Raw genomic sequence first — 6797 nt, forward strand, 5'->3', positions numbered from 1 at the left:
AACAGTGTCGGGGAGAAGGGCAGGAGACGAAAGGTGAAAATCGTTTAGTCAAATTCACCCTTGAAAAGTCCCTTCGTGGGCATCACAATGGCCTCCAACACATCCCTCCAGTGTCTGAACACACTGCTGTCTCTTTTCTTGCATGCCAGGGGAAGAAGGCCATGCCACTGAACACAAACGTGTGTGAGCGCTCACGGTTTCCAAGGAGCGGATGCCCAGCACCCGTGGACTGAGAGAACAAGTATTAACGTGGGAAAAGCTGACCTGCGTCTCCCGTCTCATCTCCAGCTCATCTGGACACCTACTTTCACTGAGTGGAGTGACAGGCAAAACCAGTCTTGTTAATGAAAAAATTATTTACCAAAAAGAGTAAATCTGAATCAAACTTTTATGATGCAATTCTAGTTGGAAACTAGTGAATATGCATAGTTTCCATGCCTTTGTGCCTGTCTTCTGCTCACACCCAAACCGGTTCTTTGAAGACAAAGAACATGTTTTAGTCATTTTACATCACCAGTGGTATTTCTCCAGGAGAGAATATCTAACACTGCTATTTCTTTCTGCTTCTGAACAGTCCTATGCTTGCAATTACTACAAGCCACCAAATAACCACGGTTAACTTCCCAGAGCATAAATTTTACTGGAGAACAAGGAGAAAAGGTTAAATAATTAATCTAGTCGTTTAAAACAGTTTAATATTAAAATAAAATGGATGTATTATAGCGTAGAATTTTTTAAATCTTCAAGAACAGTTTAAATAAAAGACGAGACTGCAGAGAAATTCCAACTCCCCTCCTTTCCGCCCACCCCCCACCCCCTTGAGCATTCCCGTAGGCTCTTCTTTAATACTGGAGTACTAGTGAAAGTTTAAGAATAACTCCTCCCACAGGGGCCCTTAGTAATAAATATTAGCTGAATGAATGACCGAGTCTGCTTTCTGATGAAGTGAAAACATCGGAAGGGAGAAGGAACCCCCACCTTCCCCTCTTGGAAGGACAATGGTGAATGTAGTGTCCACACAGAGTACTTTATACAAGACAATTTGTACTCCAGATTCACGACACTTGCAGAGCCATTAGGAGTTTTTTACGGTTGGAGGCAATCCTGGAAAGAGGTGACCGGTGTGACAAAAGGGTAATGCAATATCTATTTTTCCAGCAAAGGTGACAGAAATGAATGTATCACGTATAAGGAAAGACGAGGGCAGCCTAAGCTGAGCAGGCATGCTCTCACAGTTCAAATAAATGTCTTAAAGGGGTTATAACCCCCACATACCTGTGGACACAACGGAAAGGTGAGAATCCTATCCTGTAAGCTCACATCCTGGTCCTCAATCACTTGACAAGTTATTTCTTGGCTGGGGCTAAGTGATCCCCCTGCCTCAGTCAGCTCATCTACCAGAATGGTCAGGACCAGGGACTGGGGAAGCTTTGAGCTGTGGTTACCAGTTCCTGAGATTATATCCCACGTGGCACACACTGCCGATGCCGTGGGCTCTGCGATCCTCACTGAAATCTGCTGAATGACTTGCCCAAAGTCTTGTAGCTGGTATAAAAACAGTATTTCCATCATTCTACCAACCAAAGAGGTTGATGTCAAGGAAGCTACCACGCACTGGCCACCTACTCTGCCAGCTATTCCCCAAGCAGGAGACACAGGGCCATAGTGTCAGTTCCCTCTGTGGGCCTTCTTCAGTGGACAGGTCCACTGCCTGCCAGCGAATGTTCTGTTTAAATGAGAAGGGGCTTAGAGATGCTCATATCCTCTGATTTAGTAATTTCTTTTTTATAAAAATGAATCTATGAAAACAATATGAAATGAGGACTAATTTTTAATGCATGAAGATGTAAGATCAAAAATACATATGTATACATTCAAAAACCTGCAAACAAACCTTTCAAGTGTTCAACAATGGGGGAACAGCTAAAAAATTATGCTATTCATGTTCATTAAAAGCTGTGCTTTTCAATGGAAAAACAACCAAACAATAAGTAGTCAATAAATTCTCTGGCTAGTTATTTGGACAAAAGTAACGCGAACATCTATCTCACAAGTTTCATCACTGATTCATTCAACCAATATTTGCTGATCACCTACTGTGTGTCAAGTACTATTTTAGATGTTGAAAATACATTTAGAATAAAAATTTTTGCCCTTCTGGGTTGTGGTTATATGGGTATCTTCACTTTGAAATAATTCATTGAGCAGTTTACTTATTATATAGGCACTCCGCTATATGTCAGTTAAATCTCAATTTAAAAATTGGAAAAGAGGCTTGATTTCATGGAGTTCATATTCCAGTGGTAGAATACAGACACTAAACAAAAAAGTAAAGCAGATTGTGGCTATACAGAGCTATGGAGAAACAGAAAAGCAGAAGGCGCTGAGATGGGAGCTGCAATTTCAGATAAAGTGGTTAGGGAGAGGTTTGCCGATCGTGTTGCCAAATAAAAACACAGGACACCCAGTTAAAGGTGAATTTCAGACAAGCAACAAAGCATATTTTTGTCTAAGTGTATTCCATACCTACTTATTTTGAGCAAAATCTGGCGACCCTACTTACTGATGAGGTGGCATTTGAGCAAAACTCATTCCTAATAGATTAAATACTTAATGCTTCTAAACAGGAAACCAAAAGCAGAAACTATAAAAAAATGAATTGATAGTTGTCACTACGGCAAAATGCAAAGTTTTGGTGCAGCAAAACAGACCATATTAAGAAGTGCTCAATAAATTGGGATAAATATTTGCAAATTATAAAACCCAGGATGAGCCTACGCTTGTTTCTTCTGTAAAATGAAGGGGGAAAATGATACCTGCATTTCATAGAGTTGTTAGGAAGATTTCAGAACAGCGTCTAGTATCTAATAACTAATGGCTCACTAAATGTTAGAAATGAATAATAATCACAATAAAAGTGCACTTACCTATCAATAAGAAAAGTATATTATTCACAAAATGAGAACCAATTAAACTTTTCAAAGTGATTCTAATGCCTGCTTTGACAACACATGAACTACAATCTGGATGACATCCTTGCACAAGCAGTACCCAAAGTACTTATTAATTACAAAGGGGGAAGACTACGATGGAGAAATCTGAGGCCACCATTTAACTAAACAAAACATCAGTAGTAATGGAACAAACTGACATCAAGTAATTAAGAACACATGTGCTTAAGGACACATCACCTAGGTAGTCCTCCTGCCAAAAATGGTTAATCTGAATCGTATATCATGAGACAGACAAAGCCCAACTGATGGACACTACAAAACAACTGGTCTCAAATCTTCAAAAATTGTTAATATTATGAAAAACTAAAACAGGCTGGGGACCTGTTCTAGATTAAGGGAGACTAAAGAGCTATGATAACTAAACGCAATACATGATTTTGACTGGAACTTGGATCAAGAGATAAAAGTTAAAAACTGTAAGAGGCATTATTAGAAAATTTGGGGAAACTTGATTATGGCCTGAACATTAGATCATAGGAATATCACAAATTTCCCATAATATAATACGTATACAAATGTTCACATACGTATATATTACGAATGCATATGTATATGTATGTGTGTATGTGTGTGTGTGTGCACGCGCACGCACACGCATGTGCAGAGCAAGGGAGAGATGAAGCAAATATGACAAAATGTTGTCTCTTATCTACAGATTTGAAAATGTTCAAATTCATATATAAATATATATATATGTATGTATATATGTATGTATGTGTGTGTGTGAGTGTGTGTGTGTATATATATATATATATATATGTTTTAGGCAAGGCAACCTTTGGTTGACCTCACAGACTGCAAGGACCTTGTCAACTTACAATCCTTATTTTTTTATTTTTGACGCCTACAGCACCTGGTCTTCCTAGGTGGTCTCCCATCCAAGTACTAACCAGGCTTGATCCTGCTTAGCTTCCAAGAGAGATCAGACAGGATCGGGCTTGTTCAAGGTAGCATGACTGTAGACTTGAAAATTTTCAAAATAAAACAAAAGAAGCCTAATTGCAAAATAAAACAAAATAAAGCCTAACTGCAAAAAAAGGAAAGGAAAAAAATATTCTCAATAATTGAAAACTGCTGATAAGAATGGTTTTAAAAAGATAAAAACCTAATATTAGATGGATTATAAATTGAATATAAACTTTATACAGGGAAATCTGATAATATATGAGAAATTTTGCTTTTTAAACTTTTTTTTAAATCAGTTCTCTGACTCTATCATCTTATAGACAGAGGCCAAGTGAAATTCCAGCAACTTATAATTTTGCATTTGGAGTTCCTTCTTTCACACAAAATTCTTGTGCCCCAAGAGGTTTGGGAGTGTTATTTACAACATTAAAAATGAAAAGTAATCTAAAGATTCTATAAAAAGAATATTGGTGAGTAAATTATGGTATATTGACTTGAGGCTTAACTAGTATAGCCAATTAAAACGTTTTCATAGTTTAAATAACTTGAAAAAATTTCTCACAACTATTAATGAGAAAAGCAAAACCTAAAGTTCTATCTAGAGTGTGATTATACTCACATAAAAAGGCAAATATAGGAAGAAAATACACTAGAATGTTATCATGATTATTTCTAGGTGATTATTTTTCTTTATTCCACTGGAGGGTGTGTGTTTCTCCCAATGTTCTGTAATAAGTATGTATTTGTGTTTTTTTAATACTTTTTAAAAATAAAAGACAAAAAAAGCTGGCATTCTTTGACTCGGAACACAGTGAAATGTCTTTTTATTGTAGTTACCCGATTAGATGATCTGAAAGGGGAGTGCAGGGAACACAGTTTGGTGTTCCCACAGTGCTGTCCTCTGTGATAACGAGGAGAGAGCCTATTTAAAAAGAACTTTTTAGCTTACCCTGGCATAGCAAAGTTTTTGAAAATTATAGAGGAAGGTTATGAGTTATGAAGACTTTTACACATTATTATTAATACACTGAAATTATTATACTCAAAATTATTGATTCGATGCCAGCAAAGACCAAATAAATTTTGAGAAGGAGCAGTCTAAATTTTTTATTTAATTAACCTGGTGTCAACCTCAAAAATCCTAATCCAGACTAAACCAGAATCCCACAATGCATTTCATTTATAACTATAGGCTTAAGAGAACAGAGTTACCACAAACTGAATAAAAATCCCTCTATCTTTTCTGAATGTATGCAATCAATTCTTAAGCCAACAATTGCTAACGTTTGATAGAATTTAAAAATTATCTTTGGAAGTAAATTGTTCTGAGAATAATAAAATTATCCTGAGAATCCAGAAGGTAAAAATTTTTAAAGGTAAAATTTCCTAAGAATAAGCTAAATTATTTTTAAAAAATTATTCTGAAATAATTAAGTAAAATTATCCTGAGAAATAAAATAAACCACTTAGGGGACTTTGCCTACTTAGACTGACCTATCAAGAAAGCCAGCGCCACTGGGAAAGGCTACAGGCTGCCAAAGAAAAGATATAAACAGAGTGTTGATCTGTTTGTTTGACCTTACTGATCAAACCCTGATGTGGTGTCCAGACAAGGACACCCCTGCAGAGATGGGCATCTTGGGAATAGCATCATTCAGCTGGCCCACTCAATTGCAGAAAGAACAAACAGTACACTTAAGAGTTACTGAACTGGGTGGGGGTAGAGAGAAGGGGAAGACAGGGCTTTACTCAATAAATGTGATTTACTGCATGATTATTTACTCATGTCTTTGGCTATAAGAGATTATTTTAAAATGTTGTCACAAGTGGTAAAACAATGTAATTACCAATCCATTTTCATGTGAAACGGGATATTTGGGGGATAAAAATTTTAAACCTTAAACTCCACTCATCACATGAGAGATATCAAATGGATATCAAATTATAAATTCTTATAATTATTATGATTTAAAATCCACAAACATGAAGCTCTAATACTTGGTCAAATATCACCAATATATAAGAGCACTTGAAAAGCATTTTTATTTGTAAGGTTTACTGTAATACACAAGCGTTATAGCAAAATGTATTAAAACAAATTACAGAGATTTTTATAGCTGGAGAAAAGTCTACAGCAGCTACTGTTTCAGGTAGAAGCCTGCTTCTAAGTGCATTTTTTTTCCCAATCGTTGGGGAGGTTTGTATATATTTTTCTATTCTTGACACAATAAAGACTTTGGCATTGAATTTCTTAATAAAAAAGGAAGAATGTGGTTAAGTGTCCTTGCTCCTTCTGGTCACTTAAGAAATGGGTTTTACTACTCACCACAGTTAAGTTATACAACTGATCATGCTGACATATTCCCAACAGTTTTCTTTCAGTTTAGAGTTCTAAATCTTCACCCAGAGCCAACAAACAAACAAAAATATCCCAATAAAATGACAGAAACAACTGGCGAAGACTTTCCTATTTAGAAAAGACGCTCAGACACCCACTGGTGACTAACTGAACCTACTCGCTGTTGCTGCGGGGGGATTCCAAGCATCTCTGCAGCTCAAGGCTCTTCCCCAGAGGAGAAAACAGACAGCAGAGGGTTGGGGGAATATGTTCCTTTGGGAGGAAAAGGAAACGAATAGTCAGGGCCATTTCCAAAGCATGGGGTAATGAGTTTCATCAAACAAATTTCAACAAAAACTGCAGGAAAACAGAGTAAAACAACATATTCTCCCCAAACTGTAAACAGCCATCCAGGGCAATCAATAGATATACAACAGCCAATTTAACCAGTACTGGTTTTCGTAACTTCTAGAAAAAAAATAAAGACTGGAAAAACTATCTACAAAGGGATAAGTGCCAGTATAGAAGCACAAATTATA

The 6797-nt window shown here is 36.6% G+C and overlaps 1 protein-coding gene and 1 pseudogene across 3 annotated transcripts in view; both read right to left on the minus strand.

Moving 5' to 3' along the window:
• Positions 1-6797, minus strand: part of PARN (poly(A)-specific ribonuclease) — a 139191-nt gene that overhangs the window by 52682 nt on the left and 79712 nt on the right. The window lies entirely within an intron of this gene.
• On the minus strand, positions 3856-3978 carry LOC111738575 (annotated as a pseudogene).

This window comes from Pteropus vampyrus, unplaced genomic scaffold, assembly GCF_000151845.1.
Source record: "Pteropus vampyrus isolate Shadow unplaced genomic scaffold, Pvam_2.0 Scaffold40, whole genome shotgun sequence".
Taxonomy (NCBI): Eukaryota; Metazoa; Chordata; class Mammalia; order Chiroptera; family Pteropodidae; genus Pteropus; species Pteropus vampyrus.